Here is a 26346-nt window from a genome sequence, read left to right as displayed (position 1 = left end):
TCAATCAGCTATTAAAGAAGTCTTTGGAGAGTCTAGAAATGCCTGAAAGCTCTGTATTAGTCCAGTACAATGACGACCTTTTGGTGGTGTCAAAAACACGTGAAGCTTGTGAGGTAGACACGATAGCCTTGCTGAATCATTTGGCAGATGGAGGACTTAAAGTGTCACCATCGAAATTACAGTTTTGTAAGAAGGAAGTGCAGTATTTGGGACATAACATTGAGAAAGGACTAAGGAAAATAACCATAGACAGAATCAGAATAATAAAAGGAATGAGAGCTCCCATGACTCAAAGAGAAGTGAGAATGTTTTTGGGAATGATTGGATACTGTCGTCAGTGGATCAGCAACTTCTCCTGATCGCAAAACCTTTGGTGCGATTAACGAGAAGTGATGTGAAAGATCCCATTGAATTAAACAAGGAGGAATTGGCAGCGTTTAGAAAATTGAGAGATGGTTTGTGTGAAGCACCTGCATTGGGTATGCCTGACTATGAGAAATAGTTTGAGTTGTATTGCAGTGAGAGAAATGGATGTGCACTTTCTGTGTTGATCCAGAAGCATGGAAAACTGAGAAGACCAATTGCATATTTTTCATCGATGCTTGATCCAGTAGCTGTAGCTTTACCTGGATGTTTGAAAGCGGTGGCTGCAACATGTCGAAGTTTGGAGCAGAGTGAAGGAATTGTGATGGGATATCCATTGAAAGTGTTTGTACCTCATGATGTAGCGATTCTGTTAACAAGGAGTCGTACTCAGTATATGACACACAGTCGGCTGACTAAGTATGAGAAGGTCATATTAGGTGCAACTAATATGAGTCTTGCAAGATGTTTGAATGTGAATCCTGCAACCTTGTTGCCTGATGCTGAGATTGTGGAAGTAAGAGATGAAGTAGATCATGATTGTTTGGATGTACTCGATTTTTGTACAAAACCACGACCAGATATAAAAGATGTACCTTTGCCAGAAAGTGATTTTGTGATGTTCGTTGATGGGTCATGTTTGAGAACAGATGAAGGAGTGCTGAGTGCAGCGTATGCAGTATGCACAGTCGCAGCAGTAATAGAAGCGTCCTATCTGAAAGGAGTAAAATCAGCCCAAGTAGCAGAACTTGTGGCTTTGACTAGAGCATGCAAGATTGGGAAGAGTGTGAGAGTGACTGTGATAACTGACAGCCAGTATGGCTTTGGAGTGGTCCATGACTTTGGTCAACTATGGCTACCAAGAGGTTTCCTGACCTCAAGTGGAACTCCTATTAAGAATGCTGAAGTGGTTGGAAAATTGCTTGAGGCGATACAGCTGCCTAGACAACTGGCTGTTGTAAAATGTGCTGCTCATAGTCAAGGTGGTGATTATATCGCCACAGGAAATAGGTACGCTAATGACATGGCACAGTATTGTGCACGTAATTAGAATTCGGTCAATCGGGCTAAGGAAAGAGAAATGTCTTCTTGCTCATTAATGTTTACTAACATTGTAGGGACTTGGGAAGAGGTAAGGCAGTTGCAAGAAGAGGCAGGAGATGAGGAAATGAGACAGTGGGTAAAAGCAGGATGTGCCCCAAGGGAAAAGGATCATGTGTGGGTCTATCGAGATGGAAGACCAGTTATGCCTGATAGCATGATGTCTACCATGGCACGGATGTATCATGGCCAGGGACATATAGGGAGAGATGCCATGATCAGGTCATTTAAGCAGACCTGGTTCAATGCAAAATTCAGACTTGTAGCAGAAATTCTTTGTCAAAGGTGCCTAATATGTCAGCAATACAATCCTGGAAGGAAGACAGCAGTGAGTCTGGGAACAATAGGTCGGGAAGGAGGGCCTTTCACCAGAATGCAAGTAGATTTCATTGAGATGCCTGCCTGTAACAGACTGAGGTATGTTTTTGTTGTGGTCTGCCTATTCTCTAGGTGGGTGGAAGCATTCCCAACAAGGAGAAATGATGGGATGACAGTAGCCAAGCTACTACTGAGAGAGTTCATCCCTAGGTTCGGGTTCCCAGTGACAATTGAATCAGACCGAGGAGGACATTTCCATAATGAGATTGTAGGATTAATTTGTGAAGCATTGAATGTACAACAAAAACTACATTGTGCCTACCGACCAGAGGCTTCTGGTGTGGTTAAACAGATGAATGGTAATATCAAAAATAGAATAGAGAAAATGTGTTTGGCCACAGGTATGAAATGGCCTGATGTCTTGCCTCTGGTACTCATGACTATTAGATCAATTCCAGACAGAACTACAGGATTAAGTCCTCATGAAATAATCATGGGACGTGCGATGAGACATGTGTTTATACCAGTCAACAAGCTGATGACTATAACTGATGACATGGTGTTGGAATACTGTAAAGGCCTGGCTGATGCAGTTCATTCTGTGTTTCATCAGGTTGGAGCAGATGCCACCACACTTGAAAAGAAGCCAGCCCATGAGCTGGGCCCAGGTGACTGGGTAAGGATAAAGGTCCACAGAAGAAGAAATTGTTTGGTTCCAAGGTGGGGAAAACCGCGACAAGTCATTCTGACCACGACAACAGCTGTGAAGTGTGCTGGACTGAAAAACTGGATCCATGCAAGTCACACTTTGAGAATTCCGAATCCGGTGGACAGCACAGGAAAAGAATATTTTGATGAATCAGAATCAAGTGCTGAGTCAGATGATGAAGGGTCAAAGACACGAGAAAACTCTGAAAGGGGGGAAACAGAACCAAGTCTAGCTTTGGTCCCCAGAAGTAGCTCTCTGAGACGAAGATTGCAGATTTCTGAATCCAGCGATTCTGGAAACGAGCAAGAAGCGCAGGGTTCTAAAAAAGAACACAGAAAGAAAAGAGGAAAGAGTACTGAAGAAACAATAAGAGAAATTCATGAAAAGGAAGTACCAGACGAGAGACTGAGAGAAATTCCACCTGAAATAACAAATTTAAGTGAACAAGGGACAGGTACAGAGAGAGAGGGACAGATTTCTGTGGAAGACCCCCGAGGAGGTGTAGGGAACTGCAACATCCAGTTAGGTGAAGGGACAAGTAGTCAGCAGGAAGATTGCGTGTCGGAGATCCGAGGAGGGACAGAAGTAGGGAAAACAAAACAAGCTGTGGAAGAAGAAGTCGTTGAAAAGACAAAGCAAGTTGAGACAGAGTCTGAAGAGAGTGAAAATGAAATACCTGAAGGTCGAGTTCTAAGAAAGAGAGCTTGGAGGAATGGAAAGAATGACAAAGGGAGTAAAGTAAAAAGAGTTGTAAGAGATGACGTTTGGCCCAATAAAGTAAGGAAACTGAGAAATCGACTGACACGAGTGAATTCACCAAGAGCTGAACAGGTGAATGAAGTGACAAGTCAAGAAAAATCAAAAGAAGACGAAATAACTGAGGATAAAGAGAGTAAAAGAACAAGGAAACCTAACCAGAAGTACAAGTCACCGGAAAGGACGTACGTGGCTCTGCCTGAAAAGGGAGAAGAGGCAGATAGTCAAGGAAATCCAGAGGAGGCTGTACTGAAAGTGGTTGAAGACGAAGTAGAATCGGAAATCCTGAGAGTTCTCTTGTCCGACATTGGAGAAGAAGAAACGGAAGTTCAGGAAATTCTGTATTTGGATAACGAGAGGAAAGTGAAGAATGACAGATGCCAAACTGAATAAATCAAGAAAACTCTTGATGAAGAGAACAAGAAATTAAATCAAAAGATAGATACTGGTAGAACCAAATAGGTGTTAGAGCCTTAGGTTAGAAAACTAGTTGTAAAGTGAAAGAGGCTAAGTCAAAAGACACAGTCCATTTTAACAAAGATGGCTAACATAGATAATAGCAAAGGTAGATGTACATTCATGAAAAGATGGTGTAAAATGTGTTGTTGTTTACAGGATTATTAATGCTTTTATGGAGCATCCTTGCTCTTGTCATTTCTTTTAAGGTCACTATAGATACATTAGAAGGACATAGTGTGAACAAAACTAATATAGGGAAAATTCCAAAGGTAGTTCCAACTAGAATAGATAATAATTATTTGCATAAAGACAGGTCAATAACAGATTTTTCTAATAATGTGTTTTCAAAATTGTTATATGAATATGTAAAGACAATGGACGTACGGGACTGCTACGTATGTATGCAGTTACCTGCATCTGTTTCTGAAGGAGTGACTTATCATCACCTTCCAGCAACGTATGGAATAACATGTAGTGTGATAGCTAGTTTATTTTATCAGACAGGGAAATTAGAATAATATTTTTCAGATGTAGATAACATTTTTGCGCAAGTGCCTTCTTATAATAAATTAAACAAAGTTAAACCTGCTAGGGTATTAGGTGAATTTTTCTTAGAAACTAAAGAACTAACAGAGTATATTTTTAGAAACAATTTGACATGCAGTTTGAAGAAGGAGGAAACGACATTCTTAGACATGGTTGAAGAAAGGAGATTGAAAATGCAAAGAAAGGCAGCAGAAGGGAAAGTGGTGAAAACAGTCTGGGATATAGAGAAAGAAAAACATTTGAAGGGAGAAGCTAGTCCAACTATAGCTTTAGATTGGCCTCAGAAAGGGAAATTTTGCATCCGAAGGAATCAAACTGTGTATGATAATTATTTTCTAGGCAATAGTGAGTGCCATGATACATATCGAATCATGGGTGGATGGGGATTTAAAGGTGGTAAAGATCCAGTTTTCCCTGGATTATATTTTATTTGTGGGAACAGGGCATATTATCGTTTTGCCAGACCATTGGTATGGCACATGTTACGTAGGCCTCGTCTTTCTGTAAATTTTTATTATGGAATGCAAACAAAATTAGAAAATTATCAACAGTAGTGGATCGCTTGCCAACAAGCACCGCTGGAGGATTTTTATTGGTAAACACTGAAATGGTTGCCATGCGTGCTATGGTAATGCAAAATCGACTTGCCCGTGATATATTATTGGCAAAAGAGGGTGGAGTCTGTGGAATGCTGAAGGTTCAACATTGTTGTACTTACATTCCTGACGAAAGCAAAGATCTGAAAATTTATATTAAGAATATTACTGAATTGCATGATGGAATAGTACCACTGGAGGTTGAAGGTGTTTGGGAAAAGATTGGAAAGAAAATAGCTGCTATTAATTTTTTTTTAGTAAAGCTTGGTAGTACATTTGTAGGCAAAATATTGTTTCCATTAACATGTGTAATTTGCATAATTTTAGTGATAAAATTGGGTTGTATTTGTTGTAAGAAGAATAAAAACAAGAAAAGAGTAAAAAGCGAAAAATCAAAAAGCAAAGATAAGAAACAAGAAAGGGAAATTGAGGAGATAGAATTGGAGGAGTGGAAGGAGGGTATGTACGAATCAGCAAAAAGAGAAGACGTAGGTGAAACTGAATTATGATTAAGAGCAAGAAAACATTTTAAAGATTCCGTAAGACAGAACAACATTTTTGGGTGGTATGGTGATAAAATCACAAAAGGGGGGATTGCTGGAGCTGGTAATACAAAAATTTTGTAGACCCACCACACTTTGCATGTTTATTAATTAGATGAATTAATTAATCATAATCGAATTAATGGATTGAAGTGGAATTAACTAATCAACCATATTAATGACTGAAATACACATGGGATTGCTTTGCATGACTTTATTAATTTGTAAACTAAAATATGTACGCATACTAATGATAGACAATTAGAATATTGAATGATATATGTCGCTTTTGAGATGTATTTGTGATTTGTGCTTTATTTTGTAAGTATAAACCCGCTTGAGGATTGCTTAATGCTAGATAAATACACACACATATAGGTATTAGTGAGGGAATAACATTTATTTAGTCATTTCTATGTATTAATTACGTTTTGTGTTTCTTTTGCTTAAGTCGACCATTTGGGCCTATCGAAAGATGGCTGCCGTTGGTGCCTAACCCGACTGCCGACGCTGAACGAGGCTTGGGTGAAGTGTGCCTGTGCTAACGCCAGCTAAAGTGGCCTCGTTATGACCCTAACCAGACTGTACCCTTCAAGGTTACCCTGGGACACAAGCCAGCTTTTCTGAAAGAACAATAATGTGCTTCTAAAAACCGGAACAAACAAGTATAATGACCTCAGAGACTTTATTTTGGTGGGAATCCTGTCAGGCGATTCCAATTGATCAATCAGAACATTTGAAGACCTGTTTTCGATACAATTTGTCAATGATTTTTACTATAAATTATGGTAGAATAGAGAGGTGGGTCCGGGTTCGTTTCTGGCCTTTCTCGATTTCCTGACATTACGCTGACGGAGAGGACGGTGACACTGCAGGACAGCTGTTTGCCTGAATCTTTGACGGACTAAATGAATGCCCAAACTCCTGATGAACTGAACTTACTAAATTTGATGGGCATAGATTTGCAAGACTGCCAGATTTGACATAGAGGACGACATTTAGCCAGAATAGGTAAATATGAATGGTAACTTGATCAAATGAATGATTTAATTTGCAATATTATTATAAAGATTGAAATTGAATATCTACAGAAATGAGTTGGGTTGTTTATTTATTGAAATGTGTTAGCGGAAACGTTAATTAGAGAATTAGAAATTAAGCTAAACCAGCAACTAACTGATCCATCCCGATTTATGAGAGGAATACTAAAGGTGAAGTTCAGGGCCTAATGAGTATCAGAAGGTTGTGTAGATTTGTCACTCATTAGGGTAAAGTGGTATTTCCTTCTCATGCCAGCGTTTGGAAGATAATCGCCTCCCAAGAAACACAGATTAATGGTGAGTGAATGTTGGTGTTATGGGCCCCACCAGTGAACGTATGGATAATGTGTGTATGTGAGATCTTTGGTCTGTGACGGAGGGAGGGATTTTGCACTCCACGCTGGAGCAAGACAACCCTCAAACTGGTGTAGCCTAAACAGCAGAGCCTCAAGGACTAAATACAGCTTAGAACATTCACTTCCCTTCGCCAGCCAGGACGGAAGTATAACCGGCAGAGAGACTATCATCTCATTCTGTTTTGCCAGAAGCCCTGAAGAAGTCGTGGGGTACCTCCCCAGACAAAACATGTGTTGGCTGGGCAATCGTTCCGGAATAAAAAGAAAAAGAGAAAATACAAAACATGGTCATGCATCTTTTAAGTCACTGTATATATGTGATACTGTGCTCTCATTTGTGCTAAGATACGATACAGAGAATTGACTTGTAGATACTGGTTGTGTGTGCGCAGGCTTGTTATTATTATTTGACCTTCGGTCTATCACTTAGGGGGTTCAGGGTTATCTCCCTCCTGTGGCACTGTCCAACGTGGATTAGATAAAACACAACACGCATACTCGATGTTGGCGCCACCACCTACCACATATGTTCAAACCCTTTCCTTTTCATACGAATAATAATTCAAGCTGTACCCTTGGGTCTATTGTAGAGAATATGATTGTATTATCTATCCCTTTTTATTTTTTAATGTATGGAATGAATTGTATTTTACATCATTTTAGCTCATTATGCTCTATTTTAATCTTGCAAATTTGTAGTGCATGAGCGAAATTGCTCAGGGCACTTTTAGGGTCCTACGAGTGAACAATGCTTGCTGCTGCTGTCGGGTAGATCACGCTTCTATTGTATTAAAATGACTTTGGGTCGCATTATGTGTTGCTTCCTGTAACAATGCTTTTATGGTTTTTAACCTAAATAAAGCTAAATGATGATGAGGAATACACAGTGCTGAGCGCACAGGTTAGAGAAAGTAGGGAGCCAGGAGACAGACTGGCATATAAGAACAGCGAGATGATTACGGATGTGCCTGCACCTCTGAAAGCAGACTAGGGCTTAGTTTAAGTCAGTCAAATACCAATCAGCCCAAAGCCCTACATGCCACCAATGCTGCCCAAACCCTAGTGACTTGTCATTGGCACTGCTCTTTCAGAATCATGACCTTTCTTTCGCTTTAGGCTGTTAGTCTATCTCTGATCCAAGACCTGATCAACTACTGAGGCCCTAATTACGAGTTGTACAATACTGGGGGAGTGCAAACACCGCATAATGTTACTGTATGGTAACACTGCACCAGTATCGGGCAATTATGAGTTAAACCCCAAGGAATGAGGAATAACACAGTGGGACTGGAGTGACAAGTCATACAACTACACTGAAAGACTAATTCCATGGGGTTTGATGCATACATCTATGACCTGCTCTCAGCAGGTAGTAAATATGCTGCAGCTTCTGTGTGGTGTGGGGTTGATGTGGGGGTGGTGGAAGTAGGGGTGGAAGAGGAAGCTAAGTTCTGGCAGAGAGATGGCTGTAAGATTCTTATGCCACAAAGATATTGGGAAAGTGGCTTGGCTGCTGCTGCAGATAAAGCATCATGCAATGTTTCGGGAGATTTTACCGCCGGTGTTCCAAAGCCTGGAAAAACTTGATGCGGGCACATGGGCCCACTCAGAATCAGGTGGTGTGGAATAATATATTGTAATGCCGCTCTGCTTGCTTCATAATCAAGACTTCAGTTCCATCAAACCAGACCAGTATCATTAAATGCGAAATAAAAGTAACACCCATGGCCAAGGATACCCCAAGCATCTTCCTTATCCAACAGTTTTTCTAGAGTACTTTCCTGCTCATTCAGGGTTAAAATCACACTGGAATGGCCCCATATTCACCACAAACCAGTAACATTCTGTCACTGTAGGTAGACAAATCAGCTCTGCTCCTTAAACCCATCATGGTGTTTCTTTTTAGAATGTAGGTTTGATAAAACAGAGGTCCCTACAACTGGGCATTTCAGCACAGGAATGCTGGCAAAAAGGATGCTCACCCCTTTTGGCTCACCTGCACTCTTCACAAATGGCTCCCAGTGTACGTTGCCCCACAGTGGCCACAACTTTCTAAAACACTTCTTCACAGGCTCCCTCTCAAACTGCTTATGAGAGCAATAACACCTACACAGACCCGTCCATTAACAATGCAATAAAGTACTTTACGGAAGAAACCCTAGGGGCTCTACCCAAGGAAGTTGATAGGGTTCCATGCTGATGTTAGAACATTCACTTCCCTTCGCCAGCCGGGACAAAAGTATAACCAGCAGAGAGACTACCATCTCATTCTGTTTTGCCAGAAGCCCTGAAGAAGTCGTGGGGTACCTCCCCTGACGAAACACGTGTTGGCTGAGCAATCGTTCTGGACTAAAAATAAAAAGAGAGAATACAACACATCATCATTCATCTTTTAAGTCACTGTATATATGTGATACTGTGCTCTCATTTGTGCTAAGATACGATACAGAGAATTGACTTGTAGATACTGGCTGTGTATGCACAGGCTTGTTGTTATTGTTTGTCCTTCGGTCTATCACTTAGGGGGTTCACGGTTATCCCCCTCCATGCTGATGTTAGAGCCTTACTGGGTTCTGGCTCTGGACTGCTTTCTCTGCCGGGTTCCTCTTCATCATCTTCAGAGTCCCTCCTCGGCAGAAGGATCTTGGAGGTGGGGCGTTTCTCCTCTCCCTGCAAGGCAGACAGACCATTGAATTCAGTGTTTTATATCACACCACACTGAACGGTTGAGCTGGCAAATATTTTCAGAGGCTTCCATCTTGTTTTGAAGAAAATATCTATTCCTGTGACTCTTCTGCTACAACTTAATTGGTGGTGTCTCAAAAGTGTACATACCTTTGTGCGGAGTGCATCTCTGTGCCTCACCTCAACAGCTGTGAATCCTACCTCCCCACAATTTGACTCTGCCTAATAACCACCCACTCACCACATTCACCAATACTAGTCGCTGTAGAACCTTCCATACTCCTCAAATTCAATCAATAGCTCTACACCTGCCACACCTCCAAAACCATACCGTAAGGACAAGTGCTAACTCTGCAATCTGCTACTCCACATCAACTAAACTTTCCACATTGCCGCTGCCCAGACTCCCACCATTCAGCACCTGCCCCACTCAACACTCTACACATCCCCCCAGCTATTCTGCATCTGTTCAACCATTACTAATGCGGCCAACTTTACACCAACCACTTCCCCAACCACCCTCTCAGCCAGTCCGAAAATGTAATTGTTGATTACTTAAAATTGTTACAATAAATTAGAAAGAAAGAATTGCACATTACATAAAAATAAAAGTATGCAGAATGTCATACTTTTTGGGGGAAATTAAAATTATTACATTCCACTTACTTCCAGCCTAGAGCTGGCAAAGTCAAATGATCTGGCTTTGCCGTCCAACCTTTTGGCTTTGTCCATGCTTGTTTTGTCAAGGTTTTTTAAAAAATGTTATTGCTGCAACACCTACCAGAACCTTGCCAATTTATAACCAATTGCTTAAAAGCAAAACAAATGTTTGGTCTCAAAAAGTACACACTATCTTTGTATATTCCCTGGCACTGAAGGGAACTACTTTCTGGTGGATATGCTCCTTGTGGAGGCAACTACTTGTTAGTGGTGATGCTCTTTGTGAAGGGAACTGCTTTGTGTGCGGGTGTGCTGCGTGTAGAAGTGCAGAATTCTTTCATTCATGCTAAAATTAGTCAATGGCTGAAATGGGCTGCCTATTGCTGTATGCTGCAATAGGCAGAAGAAAAAATGAATGGCACAGCAAGAGACCAATGGATGAAAAGGACCAGCTGAAAGCAGCTACAAAGACCTAAAAATATATAAAACAAGCATTGGCATAGCCAATAGATTTCGCTTTTGGGACCTTATAAGTATTTAGTTATGCAGCACAATATCCTTGGTGCAATAACATCAACTGTTGCATGGCTAAAAACTTATAAGGTCCCAAAGGTGAGACCTATTGGCTATGCCAATGCTTGTTTTATTTGTTACAAATAAGCTGCAGGGCTGTTCTTCTGCCATCTTGAAAAGCTAACTTTAAATAAATCCTAAACGACTGCCGCAGCATCATCACATATATGCGCTTACACGTGATGATGCATGCAAACGAATACTTCATAGCTCTGTGACAAGCATTTTGACTTTTTTGGGGCAAAAGCCGTTCGCATTGGCTAAAGTGTTTTTTTACTGATGCTGCACAACACTGACAAAGTGAAAAGGCCGACTATTGCATTCAAAAGGCGAGTAATTTGGTTTGCTACTTTCTGGTTTTTGTTCCTTTCTTAGAAATTAAAGGTGGTCTACATTGAAGGCTCCCTCGCCTTCAAAATGATCCTCTTTATGTTTCTTTTTTAAAAGAAGGTTGGGTGGCAAGGAAGATTTCATTATCGTCCTTCCTTTCTAGGTAATACAAACTGAAGAAGGACATAATGAATGCCTTTTTTCCATCAAGCCTTTATTTAACACAGACAACAAACTGGACTGAATTAAAGGCAAAGGAGCCTTCAAAACAGACCACTTTTCAGTTAATTGTGTGGCTTTAATGTGCTATAGCTCATGGCTTAGCACTGAAACCCAGACCTATTGCCTTTTCCCATGCTCGGTGGTTGCTTTTTCGCTATGGCCTATTTACTGATCAGGACAAACATAAAATGAAGGAGGCACAGAAAGGAGCATGCGGGGAAATCCCTAACCATCACCGATAGGATGTCTAAGCAAACAAGCATTGGCAAAGGATTTTAGTCGCGCCTATTGATTGCAGGGTAGGAGGCACCATCATGGGAGGGAGGGAGGGAGGGCATGTGGGAGAGCAACACCCTGAATGGCAACAGCGGGTCTGGCAGGGCGGGAGGCACTAGGTAGGGAGGGCGGGAGAGAGTGCGAGCGAGGCAACAACATGGACAGCAAAAGAGGGCAAGCAACAACACAGAGCGGGTTCTGACAAGCAACAACTGGGACAGCGGCTGAAGCCAAGCAATAACGCAGACCGAGGAAGGAGGGCTGGAGGAGACAACCAACAACAGAAACAGTGGTTGGAGGCAAGCAACAACATGGACGTAGGGAGGTGCAAAGCCAAAAAGATGGAACACGAGAGGGCACGCAACAACACGGAATGGGTGGCAGAATTAAAGGAAGAACATGAGGGAACCAGATTTCAAGTGCATACACTCTCACAGAGCGCTTCAATAAAGAGAACCAAGTGATGGCATGGAAGACGGGACGGCCTGTCTCCTCTCGGCGGTGAGTGCAGGAACCCGGTGATCTGAATACTTCAGACATTGTAACTAGCAGCAGGGACAGCTGGTAAGCCAGCCAGAAGCGATCACCTGCTCAACATGGATAGGGATAGAGGAAAGAGTGTAGAGGGGGGAAGGAGGGTAGAGGGGAGATGAAAAGAGGCAGCCGCTGGCAGAGGGTAGGTGCTGATTGAGCTGGCCCCCGACGCAACCCAAATAGGGCGCTGGCAGCCTCGACTAGACCTAGGAGGCCCCGTTCAAATACACGAGGGTTACATTAGCTTGGTACGCTCTTCCTTCCCTACTGACTAGGTCACTGTACCCCGCAGCCCCGTACCTCTTTATAACCTCCTTTAAGACGTGGGTTACCCCTCCTATCTTCGGCACCCCCGTCTTCACCGTGCACAACCTTTCACTCTGCTTTGGTCCTGATGAAACGCCACTGACCCGTTCGGGCATTTCAGGCGTGAAACATGTCGACCTTCTACTGAAGTCACATTAGCACCTTGCGCTTATTAGTGACCTTGCGACCTTTTGGTCTTTTTACCTTGCCAGAGGCTCCATTATATTAAAATTCACTTTTTGGACACCCCTAGGCATTTTATTTTTCACACACCTCGCACGCACGCCATCACTTATCTCTCGGATCCTCCTTACTGTTTTTTGACCCACATACCCGCATTCACCTTACGGCTTTTCTCTTTAAAAGACCTCCGAAAAAGAGACCCTTCGGGGGACCGTCGGGCATTGCAGCACCGGCCCGACGAGGAGCAACAACAGCCCAATGATGAAGCAAGACATCCCTCGGGGTGTGTGAGGGCTAACTAGAGGCTACATAGAGTCCTCCCCTTCGGGATTGGATCCTTGAGACTGGGGAAATTTCTCTCTGCCTCTTTTCATCTCCCCTCTACCCTCCTTCCCCCCTCTACACTCTTTCCTCTATCCCTATCCATGTTGAGCAGGTGATCGCTATTTTTGTTTCACCGCCAACAGGGAACAATGTCCTTATTGATTTAACTGTCATGAGTGGAGCACGGACATTGGACCATAACCAGCTCCTGGTCCCCCTCTTCTTTTTTTGATTAAGCCAGCCAGAAGCGCCAGCAAAGCAGGGGTAGCTGCAGATCTTAATGAGGGAGGCTCGGCTGACGAGGCAAAGTGGGTGGCGTGGCCAGTGCGTTTCAGAGCTGCGGTTTATGATTTACAATCTGCTTACTATGCAGCTGCAGCCTACCAAATGGAGAGGGTCCTTGCCTATCTGCATGGTACAAGCACCACAAAATTATCCCTTAAAGGGAAAGTGGGCGCAGTTTGACGCTTTGCGGGATAGTGAGGCCAGGGCTACTGCTTATACGAGGCAGGAATGGGACTTTAGGAGAGACGCGTTGGTCTTTCGAAACACGAGTTTTACGTGAAAATCCCATCCCAAAATATTGCCCAGGTCAATATCCACATGGAAAAACACTGGTAAATTAACACACGGCGCAAAAAGGCAAGGCGTTCAAGTAGTGTTGGCATGGAAGACGGGAGTTGTGTGCGCGCGCGTGCGTGACGCGGCCGTCAAAGTGAAAGTGATTGCGGGCTGGAAGAGTGCCCGCGAGCGATGCACTTAATGAGCCGTGACAGAAGCGCGCGCGTGTAACAGCAAGCTGGTGGCCGGCTGCCTCTAGGTAGCACTTTCAAAACCCGCTTACTAAATGTCTCGCTTGAGACAGCGCATGCACTGGCTCAAGCGAGACCTAAAAAGTTTGTGCAAAGCATTTCCGATTTTACAGTGCGAACAGATGTAGTTTGATAAGAAACAAGAAATTATTGTTTCTTGTAATATGTACGTCAGGCGAGCAACGCCCGTTGGGCTCAAAGGGCTTCAACCCCCAAACCCACCCCTCACCCTCCCACCCCCCTGTCATGTGTGTCAGCTCGGGCTGACACAGCTTCCCGGGCACACACACAGCCGCACCCAAGTACTTCACAGGTCTTTAAAAGACCATTTCCTTGTTAATGAGGCTTTGTTGTTGTTTCACCCCTTCTTAGAGCACCTGCATCTCCACATTGCTAGAAGACCGTACTTTTCACGGCGTTCCCATTTAAAATGCCGTGAATGGTCTAAATATCTTGCTAGGCAGAGACGTGCGCGCTTTGTAAGACTGTCTGCGCGCTTGGAAAAGACCCTGTGCGCGCCCACGAAACTTACTGGTAACAATGGTCATCAGCAGTGCATGACTAGGGTGCAAGTTATAGCTAGTTCTTTAAAGTATAACTGGCTTATATTAGTGCCTTTACAGTTTTCAAACATTTGTACTAATATCACTTCAACGCCTACCATAACTTCACTTTATCCTTTGGTTCTTTTAGTGAATGTATTTTTTTTAATTTAAACTAATATCTTAAAAGTAAACCATATTTTAACATTACTTTTTCCTTTGTTTCTTTCAGTGAATGCCTGTGTTTTTTTTCATCAAATTCTAAGTTGCACATATGCACAATTCACAAGGGTAACCTAAAGCCAATTCCCCCTGATTTCATCGCCTTTGGCCGTGTGCAGCAGGGGGTTGGACGCAAAACCTCCTCCCAACACTGCAGTGTGCCCAATCCCCCTCTTCCCATAGCCTTAAGCTCCATGCAGCAGGGGGTTGACCGCAGGGCCTAGCTTGTTGGCAGGCGTACAGCCACCCCCACCATGTTTGGGTGCCAAACCCCTACTTCAAATAGTCAAAGGCTGAGTGCACTGCGGATTTGGCCACTGAACCTAACCTCTGGCCAAGCACTGAACTCAATCCCCCCACTGCCCAACCCGCCCTCCACCCACATTACGAACTGCCCAATCCCTCTCATGCATGGTCTTTAACTGTGTATAGCACTTCGCTGATTGCAAGGTCAACACTCCGTTGGTTTCCAAGCCCTCCTGCACACAACATGAGTTCCTTTTTCGTTCATTCTATTCATTACACCAAAAAAATAGACATTTTTCAACAATATGTTTCTCAAAGTTATGGCTGCTAGCTTGTTGCTCCTGTTAATGGTCTGACAGTCATTCTGTATATAAAACATATTTGTAATGCCCTTTTTCAGTTCCTCGAATTACCATTCCTTAACTTGTCCTCTTTAGATTCTTTTCATTCTTTCACATATTAAATGGAATAATCTTCATTTGATGTGTTTGAAATATAACACAATTTTCGTTTACAACCACTCCACATTTATTGCGTTGTGTATGTTTGAAACATATAATAAACCTGTAGTCCGGTATATGCCTGGAGACTTCTTGCAGAGGTAAATAATAAAGTCCATTATCTCTTACATTGACACAGGCAAAATAGCTTATTCATGTTTGCTGTTTCCATTAAACAGTAGCTATACAAAACCTTCAGAGAGATCTGTGCATCAGCGAAGTTGAATGAGGTTATTCTTTGGCTATGTTTCCTGTTTTCAGAACCACTCTAAAAATGCGCCACTTCCACCAGCCACAACAGAACTCAGCCCAATAGAACACGTGCTGCATCTGAAGAAGATGGCGGACTGGAGACAGTTTAAATCTATGGCCCTGATCGATGCAAGATGTTTTCCATGAATTATCTCGCATCTTCTTCTTGTAAATTGGGCCCCTATCACTTAATTTATTAGAGTATCCCTTTGTTCTGTAATTAAAAAAAATATCACAACCCAGATCGTGGTTGATGAACCTCTGTGAAGTCACGCCTGGCTCGAACTCCGCTTCTAATTTGTTAAGCTGAGCTTCGTATTAATAGTAGATTGCACTGATATGACCTTGTTAAAATTGCCAGAGGTGCTAGATTTAAAGGTCACTGTCATCGTTTCTGTTAAAGCAGAACACATGTGTTTTCTTCTCTGAACTTGTCTCAATCTGCTTGCGTTGCTCGATTCCTAGAATAAAAGTAAAATTGACCATTCTTATCTGCATATCAGAGAATGAAAATAACTTTTCCAGTAATCATTAAAAATACAATACATAGGGGATGTATTAGTTGTAACACTACTGTCACATTTTAATACACCTTAAACTATATGCCAAATAAATGTTCTTTAAGATAATATATTGTCAGCTGTAGTTTGACTGAGGCTGAAACAGCTTCCCGGGCACACACACAGCTGCACCCAAGTACTTCACAGGTCTTTAAAAGACCATTAACTTGTTAAAGAGGGTTTGTTGTTTTTTCATCCCTTCTTATAGCCCCTTCATCTCCACTCTGCATATTGCTAGATGACTGTACTTTTCCCGGCGTTCCCATTTAAAATACGGTGACTGGTGAATGGTCTAAATCTCTTGCTAAGCAGAGACGTGCACGCTTTGTAAGACTGTCTGCGCGCTTGGAAAAGACACTGTGCGCGCCCGCACGAGCGCGCAGCTTACTGGGAACAATGCTCAGGAGTAGTGGACTCTGGATTTCAGAGTTTTTCTCTCCCATTTGGATTACACTCAAATTCAAACATCTACAAACCACACAATTACAATGTTCTACCAGAAGGAGCAGGGCGGAGTCTGTTCAAAGGAGCTCTTGAGAGAATCGATAGAGCTGTACGACATGACTACAGAGGGAAAATAAGCAGTTCATCTAGATTGAAGGGATATCTTCAACATGGACTTTCTTAGAAGAATGTTCTCCATCAATGAATGTGCAGCGAGTGGTTGTGGACTCCTTTTTACACTTATGGGGACATCTAACAACCCATCAACCAGCAACCAACCAGTCTAGTGGTGAACGTATCAGACACCACACTGACACCAACACAACAATCAGTCCTGGAAAAACGACTAGGTTTTGTACCAACACCGAACATGGATAAATTCAAACTCTGCTGTGAACTTAATGAGTTCATTCGGAAAATAAAACTCCAGGTGTTCTTCAAAGACCAACCGCCCATGACAACCCGTGAAAGTGACACAGGTCTACATAAGAAATCAAATTTTACACCACCAGCAGCAAGCCTCCCATAGAACTTCTAGCATTTGAAAAAGCGGTACTGAAGGAAGTGGCGGAGATCGATCCAAGAACCATAAAAGTCTTTCATAACACAAGCAAAAAGGAACAAGAAGCAATACAACTTTTGGCTGATGAAAAAAGAGTTACTATAAAACCAGCTGACAAAGGCGGTGCCATAGTACTGCAGAACACAACAGAATATCGGAACGAATGCCTAAGACTACTGGCTGACGAAAGGAACTACACAAAAATAAGGGAAGACCCCACAGAGCGCATAACGCATTGAAATCGCCAATCTGGTGGAGGAATCAACAGCCAACAACTGGATAACAAAAAAAGAAGCTGACTTTTTGGAAAACACAAACCCGACGATTCCCTATTTTTATACCTTCCCAAAAATTCACAAATCCTTGGATAACTCACCGGGCAGACCGATTGTATCCGGTATTGGTTCAATTCTTGAACCACTTTCCAAGTTTGCTGATCTGTTCCTACGTCCCCGCATACAAGGCACCAGCACTTACTTACAGGATACCAAAGATGTCCAATGCCTCCTCAAAAACCTTAATTTCAATCCTATGAATAGCTTCTTGATAGGCTTAGATGTGGAAAGCCTTTATACAAGTCTACCACATAAGGAAACATTGGAAATTCTGAAAGAAGTACTCTTCGAAGACCAGTGGCAATATCACATACCCAGACATGTGGTCCTGGAATGCTGCAGGCTGGCCCTTACAGAAAATTTCTTTAAGTTCGATGAGCCCCTGTTTCTCCAACAGCACGGCATCAGCATGGGGAGCACTTTTGCACCGAGTGAAGCAGGGCTCTACGTCCATCAACTAGAAAAACAGAAAATACTTACCGACACCAACCCGCATATCAAGCATGTACAATTGTGGAAAAGGTACATCGATGATGTGCTACTCATTTGGGAAGGAAATGAGTCAGAAGCCACAAACTTCATAGACTGGTTGAACTTACAGGACCCTTTCCCTTAAGTTCACTTTCACAATGAGTAGGTTCCAATTGGTTTTCCTGGATCTGAATATCATCGCGAGGAATGGAACCCTGGCAACAACCACCCACTTCAAACCAACAGCAAGGAACTGTCTCCTAATCGATGACAGTTTCCATCCCAGACAACTGAAAGACAACCTCCCATTTGGACAATTCCTATGACTTAGACGGAATTGCACAGAGAGGGATGACTACAACATACAAGCAAAAGATCTGTCTAAAAAACTGATATCAAGACAATATCCAAAGCATCTAGTATCAAAAGCTAGAAAAAGAGCTTCAAACAACCACAGAGAAGCACTCCTGGAACCACAACAAAAAGAAGTGACTGCACAAGAGACCAATCTGCATAACCGCATTTAATATCGCATCTGACAGGGTTTCAAAGATAGTCAAAGAACATTGGTGGACCCTAAACAATGGTAACCTGGACATACCAAGACCTATGTTCAGCCACAGGAAAGGCAAGAATCTAAGGAACTATCTGGTACACACAGGCCCCAAAAGTAGAATGGAGATTGAAGGTCCACAACGCACATTACAGACACTACCAGGAAGTCACTACCCGTGCAGTAACTTTAGCGTATGTCACCTCACTACAGCTACAAAAAAACTGGAGTTTAACAACAAAATGACTTGGGGACTATGGAAATTTACCAATTGCAACACTGCAGGTGTCGTATATCCGATTACCTGCATCTGCAACCTCTACTATGTGGGGATGACCACCAGAAAAGTCAGTACTAGAATAGTTGAACACCGAAGCAACATTAGGTGCAGGAGAGCAACCACAAAAATGACACCGCACTTCTTAGAGAAACAACACACCTCTGATGACCTGAGGTGGGTGGTCCTGAAACACATTAAGAATCGTGATAATCTGGATAAAAGGCTCCTCGAAAAAGAACAATGTTGGGTCTTCAAATTACGCTCTGACAGCCAGGGCCTGAACGATAACATCCTGTGGGGTCAATTTACCCAATAAAAACAATACATAATGAACCAGAAACTAAACTAATTAAATAAGCAGTATCTGTGTAAATGAACAAAATTTAGAAAAGATTGGTGCCTGCGCAGTACACAGTTCACCCACTCAATCAGTAGTTTACATGCTTATCTTCCGAGGTGTTCCACGTATTACCTAGACCTCCAAGTATTGGACGCCTCTGGTGTAGATCCATTGGTGATCAATAACAGCTGTGGTTTTCGCGGACTACGTCACCATATGCCCCTCTAAGATATGTATATTATGAAAACACACCAACTTGACAACATTAATTTAATCAATTAATTTAATCTGAAATACTACCATTGGGTTCCCTATAATAATAACAAAAAAACGGCAATATTGGTTAACTGAGTAGAGCGCACATGGTATATAAATAACTCGGATGTGTTTTCTCTAGTGTCCACGTAGAGTTCCAGCCTACTTTGACAACACTCCATACCCCCAAGAGGGTGGACTCCATAGCCTTTGGCAGCGGCCATTTTGGTAGGGTTCCCGCACCAGTCTTTTTAACAATGACCGGGCGGAATCGCGAGCTTAAAAACTGGCACCCGATGCAAGACGCGTTAATATGCGGTCTCGAGGGGAACGAATAGGTAGCGTGCCTTGAGGAGAGCTCCCATCAAGTAAGTCCTTTCATTTTCAGGCGGCAAAAAATACCGAGCAAACTGCGGATTTGACTATGGCAGTTACCGTTCTTTTCCCAGCATTTTCGATAGAAAAAGGGCATTAACCACACTTTGTCCTTCCATTTCAGAATTAGAATATGAGCCCCCTCATCCCCTCAAGATCATGGGGCACAATTTTGCCTACATATAAGTATGTGACTAAGTTTGTATATATTAAATGTTTTGTGTGTCATGTTGTTCAGACACGCGGTGTATGTTTTATTAATGTCACTCACTATCACTCGAGCGAGCAGCAAAAGTGTTTTACTTTTTACAGGCACGGCGAAACACGTTTTTACTGCTAGATTCACACACCATAACGGAGAATGAAGTGTGCGAAACCAACATCTACATGCTATATACCCACCGATCTTGATTGGGGGGCTGTTTTTCTGTTAACAATGTTCTTCTTTATCCTACAGATACTATATGACAATTGGTTTATCGTGTGTATTATTTAACGCATGCTTATTAGTTGCAGCGTTTATTTTTGAATATCAACACTATTTACCTCAATCAAGGTCACTTTAGGAGTGGTATACACAGGGCGGGACCCTGTGTAGTCCTGACGAAGAGCTTTGGGGAGGCTCAAAACATGTTGACAGTATACTAGGGACCCCTAACCCATCATAGCTAGGTTTTCTCCCAGTATTTTACCCCGTTTTTAGACATGCCGACTAGGAGCCAGAATAAAGTTATTTTGCCCACCAGTTAGGTATTTGTAACTCACCTCCCACTCCACAACACCACCGCACCACACATAGTTCTCACAACAGTGCTCCTACGTAACTCCGCAAGTCGTAGCATGCCTCAGTTCGCAGCAAACTGAGATGGCCCCTATGATGAAGCATGTCACCAAGGAAAAACCCTGTTGAGTGAGGGGACTCAAGAAAATAATTTTGTTTTTCTTTCTGCTGATTTTCCGCCTCAGATTGAGCACAAATCTTTTCCTTTTTCTGCTAGGTCCTTTATCCGACATCTCGGGTTTTGTAGGTCTACTATTGTATCAGGAGGGTGGACCTAGCACATTCCTCTACCCCCCACCCCCCTTTTTTCTGACGTCTAACATCAACATTTTTCTCACCAAGTTGAAGAGTACATATGACACCTTTGGTAGCACGGGGTTCGCAGGATGGGGTCTTCAATGGTTGTTGTGTTTCTCCTGCGGAGATTTCCACTCCACTGTGCATTCCTGCCTGTTCCACTTCAGCAAAAATCGATGCAAAAGATTCTTTTTCACCAGTTGTTTGTGATCTTCATTAGCCTGTATTGGGCCAGGGGGTGTGATAAGGGGCTGAAGTTAGCCCCTGGTACTCCCACTGCTTTTTGTAGTTCAATCAAGCCAGGGAGACCCAGGAGCTGAGGAGCTGAGAAGCATTACCACGCCCTCCTTCTGCTGCTCAAGTGGCTCTGAGCTAGGGTGGTCAGAGGGGGAAGGCTCTGGTGTGCATTGTAGCACAGCCTCTGTCTTTTCCTTTCCCCTACCCATTCTATGTATTTTGTAGAGGCAGGGAAAGAGAAAGACAGAGGCTGTTTATTAGAACTTTGAAATGCTGAGTGCAGTGGGCCTATACCAGTTTATATAGGCCGCTGCTCCCAGACCACTGACTGAACTAGAAAAAGGAGTCCCACAGAAGGGGTTGGGCTTTGTGCCCACACCCAAGGTGGACCACTTCCAACAACTATGTGAATTACAACAATTCTTCCGCAAGGTACGCCTTAAAGCATTCTTTGATGGTAAGCCCTCCCAGGAAGAAGATGATTCGAGATTACACAACCCCTCCACTTTCACTCCAAACAACGGGATGATACCCAATGAAGTGATAAACTATGAACAAGCTGTCGTAAAAGAGCTAAAAGCAGCCTCCGACCCTAGACACTTCTGCAGTATTTCCAGAAGAGAGTTGATGGCCATAGAATCCCTGGCCAATGACCCCTCAATCATGGTGAAACAAGCGGATAAGGGTGGGGGCACGGTCATCATGGCCACCGTCGATTATGACATGGAGTGCTTGAGACAGTTGAGCAATAGGAAGTACTACATCCCAATTCCCAGTAGCCCACTGGAACGTCTAACTAAGACCATCACAGCTCTGGTCTCCTCTGCAGAGAACCAAGGGTGGCTGAGCAAGAAGGAGGCTTCCTTCCTCATTAAAAAAGAACCCATGACCCCCTACTTCTACATACCACCAAAAATTTATAAGGGGACCACTCCAGTACCAGGTCACCCAATCGTATCGGGAATCGATTCCATATTGGAACCTTTTTCACAATTTTCTGATCATTTCTTGCAACCGTTGGCGGAACTTACATACATACAAGACACCACCGATGTACTTCGCCTACTAGACGGGTTCCAACCGACCAATGAGATTGACTTCCTCATCACTCTAGACGTGGAAGCTCTCTAAACCAACATCCCTCAGAGAGCCACCCTAGATGTGATAGAGGAGGAACTGAGTTCAGCCTCATGGGAATCACTAACACCACCCAGTTTCATCATGGAATGCGCTACACTGGCTCTGACGGAAAACTTCTTTGAGTTCAGGGGTCAACTATATCACCAAACACAGGGTACTTCCATGGGAAGTACCTTTGCCCCCAGTGTAGCCTGCCTCTATATGGCTGCCTTTGAAGGACAACATATCCTTCACGACTCTAACCCATACCGTGCCAACATACGGATGTGGAAGAGATTTATAGATGATATCTTGATCTTTTGGACAGGGGACTCAGAATCCTACTCCAATTTTTTCAGGTGGATCAATGAGCTGAACCCGTACTTAAAATTCACCACCACTGTCTCCCTGAATCAGATTGCATTCCTGGACCTGACAATAAAACTTGAAGGAGGGTGCCTTACAACTACCATGCATAGGAAAAGCACTGATCGGAATAACCTTCTGTTATTTAGCAGCCACCATCCCAGAGCCTTAAAGGAGAACCTCCCCTTTGGGCAGTTTCTGAGGGTGAAGAGAAATTGCAGCACATTGGAAGAATACAGGTCAGAGTCAGAAATCCTTGTCAAAAATCTGGCAGCACGAGATTACCCACCACTTAGTATAGCACTCTCCAGGAAGAGAGCAAGAAACAATAATTGTGAAGGGTTGTTAGAACACAGAGAGAGAACCCCCACTGAAACCTTACCTGTGTAACCACCTTCACACCAGCTTCCAATCAACTAACGAAAGCAATAAAAAAACATTGGAACATACTGAATACAGGCACAATTAATTTGGAGCTTCCACGCTTCGCATTTAAACGTTTCCAGAAACATCAAAGACATGCTGATCGACACAAGACCCAAAGGGACCGCAGGGAAGCAACAGAGAACACTATGACAATTACCACTGGTGAAAGGCCATTACCCCTGTGGCACATGCACAGCGTGTGCTTTTACAGCAGTACAGAAGACCATCACTCTCAACAATACTTTCACATGGTAGGTGAGGTCACACACCAATTGTATATACTTGATTACGTGCCCCTGTAATTTATACTATATAGGGATGACTACCCGCCCAATCAAACTACGCATATCAGAACATCGCAGCAACTTTCGCTGTCATAAGAACAACAGGAAAATGTGCTTTTTGAGGTTAATAACGCAAGCTACGCGACATATTTGGCAGGTCAGTAAGCTAAATACGAGCCATTGTACTTAGGAGTTGGTTACTGGATCGATGCCTAGACTCCATAAACTGATGGAAAATACAATACATGAGCTGAACAATGGTCCTAATTGGACTCAGTATGAATGATTGGTGGCTATTAGTGGGACATGTGAGATCATGAGTATAAGGATCGGTTCGTTCACTATGATAACATGGTTCCCTGCGCATTGAGTGATATTGGTGCCATCCATTTTTTGTTTCTCTTTTTATCTAGCCTTACATATGAGCATTGCCTTATGTGTGACCTACCAGGTACTGTTGAAGCCTGGTTAGTCTACGGATTTGAGTGAGTCCACATGAATGTACCTCTGCTGCAGTACGTATGTGCCACAAGGGCTATAGTTCACATTAGCTCACTGTGGGCACTCACTACATGTCACTGTTGTTAACTGCTTTTAGAGTCCTCAATGCAATTGTATTTACTGTTCACCACTATAGATAAGAAGTCAGAGTCACAAAGGAATATAACCTGTGTATTTATGTGTACCATTTCAATCTGAATGATGTCACATTTTGTCTCTCCACACAGGTAGTTCCAGGTCTAAACAGGTACACTTATAGGTAGATACTTGGTTGATGTGAGTATGATTCCATGTCACCAAAATGTTAAAGTGTAGATAGTTTCACTGGTCTGTTCCTGAAGAATCGCAGGTAGAATATATTTCAAGCGAGAAACATGTTGACCTTCACTTATCAATAAGGACGCTCTAACTCAAGACATCAAGCTTAGGAGAGCGCCTCATTGTTTGTTTTTACTTAGGGTAGGACACCTCTAGAATAAAGTTTGGCTTTCCTGGTACTCCCAGCCCTATTTTAAATCGCTTTCCAAAACTCATACATCCACACATTTCAGGCCCCTCACCCCCACTTCACCATACGGCTATTGGAAAAGGATCTCCGCCAAAGTGCCCCTATTATAGGGAGCCCGTTGGGTATTGCACCGCCGACCCAACGAGGAGCAGCCCAGATGACACCTGAAAGGGTGTGTGAGGGCATTATAATCCAATATATGGATCCCCAACTCTAAACCCTTTGGGTTAAGTTGGCCACGTTTTCCCTGACTCTTACACTCTATCATTGAGGAACAGCATAACTTTTGTTTTCAATTTTGACTCAGGGGCACTTATGCTGGACCTCCCACTCTTGTTAGAGAGGAAAAAGCCCCCTTGTCCCTCCTTTGCATACAAACTTTCTAAACCCCCTAACTTTTAACGGACATGCAGGTGATATTTAATGTAACTAAAGCATCATGTGGTAAAGCACTGTCAATTACAGACAACATATTGTTCATTGAAATGGCCACTATATATGCACAGACAGACAGTTTTACTGTCAAGACTATATTGCATACAAATGATAATGTGTGGAAATCTGGGTTCAATTAATATTTGTCGTTTGCGCATGGGTACAGACAGATTTCTGTGAGGATAAGCAGGCCCAAGGTGTGGTCATTCAGCAGGTCCCATATCTCTGTAGTGTGCTTGCTGAGTGAACAGGTGTTGAGGAGTACAAACCTGAGTGAGGAATGGGGTTTGTGTGGGGAATGTTTTGAGTGTGTGTGGGCAGGTGGGGTGCTGTCATGTAGTTCCTATGAACCTATATAGGATCTGCGCATTTAAACAACATACACTGCGGGATTGGTGTCCGAACTGATTCCAGACACCCCCACCAGGTATGTTAGACTGCATACCATCTAGCTCACAGTGCCACTATTAACCCCACTTACCAAGGAGAGAATAGTTCTTGGCAACTATTGAACATAACAGCTCTGTCCCGTCAGGGATCGTGGAAACAGTACAGTACTTTTCGCTCAGTCATTCGTGCTCTCTTCATCTCAGAGGAATACACAGAATAAATGGTGGGGACGTTTTTCAATCAGTATTTATTGAACCAGCGTCATTCTAATGTAAAATAGGTGTGCTGAAACAACCATAACACAGAAACAGATGTAAAGGATTCCAAGCACAAATAGGGTAAAAGGATGGTAGATTCCTACCATAGTGCTAAAACAATGAATACATGCAAGTATAAAAATACACTGCAGTAATAAAAGCATACTCCTACGATGCAACCCTAACTAGATGTGCCTAAGTGTACCTAGCATGTATGTAGGTGTAGAGCCAAGAATCCCCCTAACCACCTTTACCTGAATTGAGAGACTGTGGGACCCCATCTTGGTCTCGAGATGGACACCCCACGAGGGATGTCAGACCACTGCGTTCTGGAGTGTCTGCGTGCAGGAACCTTAGCTTCTTGCGTTAGAGTGTCAGCATGGAAGTCCTTTTCTCCTCATCTCAGCAAAGATATGGTGTTTATATACCCAAAGAGGTACCCTCAAGGGATATACCTTGCTGTGCCATGTTGGACTAGTTTGACAGAAGGAATGACCCTTATACATAGTTATTATGCAGTAGATGGTAGTCCTGTTGAGATTCCAAGAATCCTCATGCATAATGAATGAGGCTAGTTTTCGGAGAAAACCCCATGTCATTTAGGCATTACCGTAACTAGGTAAAAGGTCAGGACTAAGAACCGTTATGTAGTGTAATGGCAGGGGATAAGTAGGTGAAAGGCGTATTCACAACCTGAGCCTGTATATGGGTACCTGTTTGAAACATAACACCCACTCCTCATCCGACTGGACGACATACTAAAAAGGTCTAAATATGTATTTTAAAAATATGCAGACAACTAACAAGTCCATTAGAAAGAGGAAAATGCATAAAAATGCTTAACATTCTAGCAGAAGCTGCAGAAGTCTATTAAAATATATTGTATATATGGTCCAAACAACGAGTGCTTGAAAGCCTACTTTTCAGCAAGCGAAGATCATAAGTGTTTTTGCTTTAAAATTCCAAGTTATTGGTTGTTTTGAAAAAGGACACATTTTTCCCAGCACACAATGAGCCAAATGTTTATATGTCCTGTGTGGGAGACGCAACATCACTGCTGCTTGCCATTGCAGATGACGATCCCTGCAACATCTCACAGATCAGGTCAATTGAGCAC

Source organism: Triturus cristatus, chromosome 7 (assembly GCF_964204655.1).
Source record: "Triturus cristatus chromosome 7, aTriCri1.1, whole genome shotgun sequence".
NCBI lineage: Eukaryota > Metazoa > Chordata > Amphibia > Caudata > Salamandridae > Triturus > Triturus cristatus.
The sequence above is the reverse complement of the archived record's forward strand: the minus strand, read 5'-3'. Positions refer to the sequence as shown.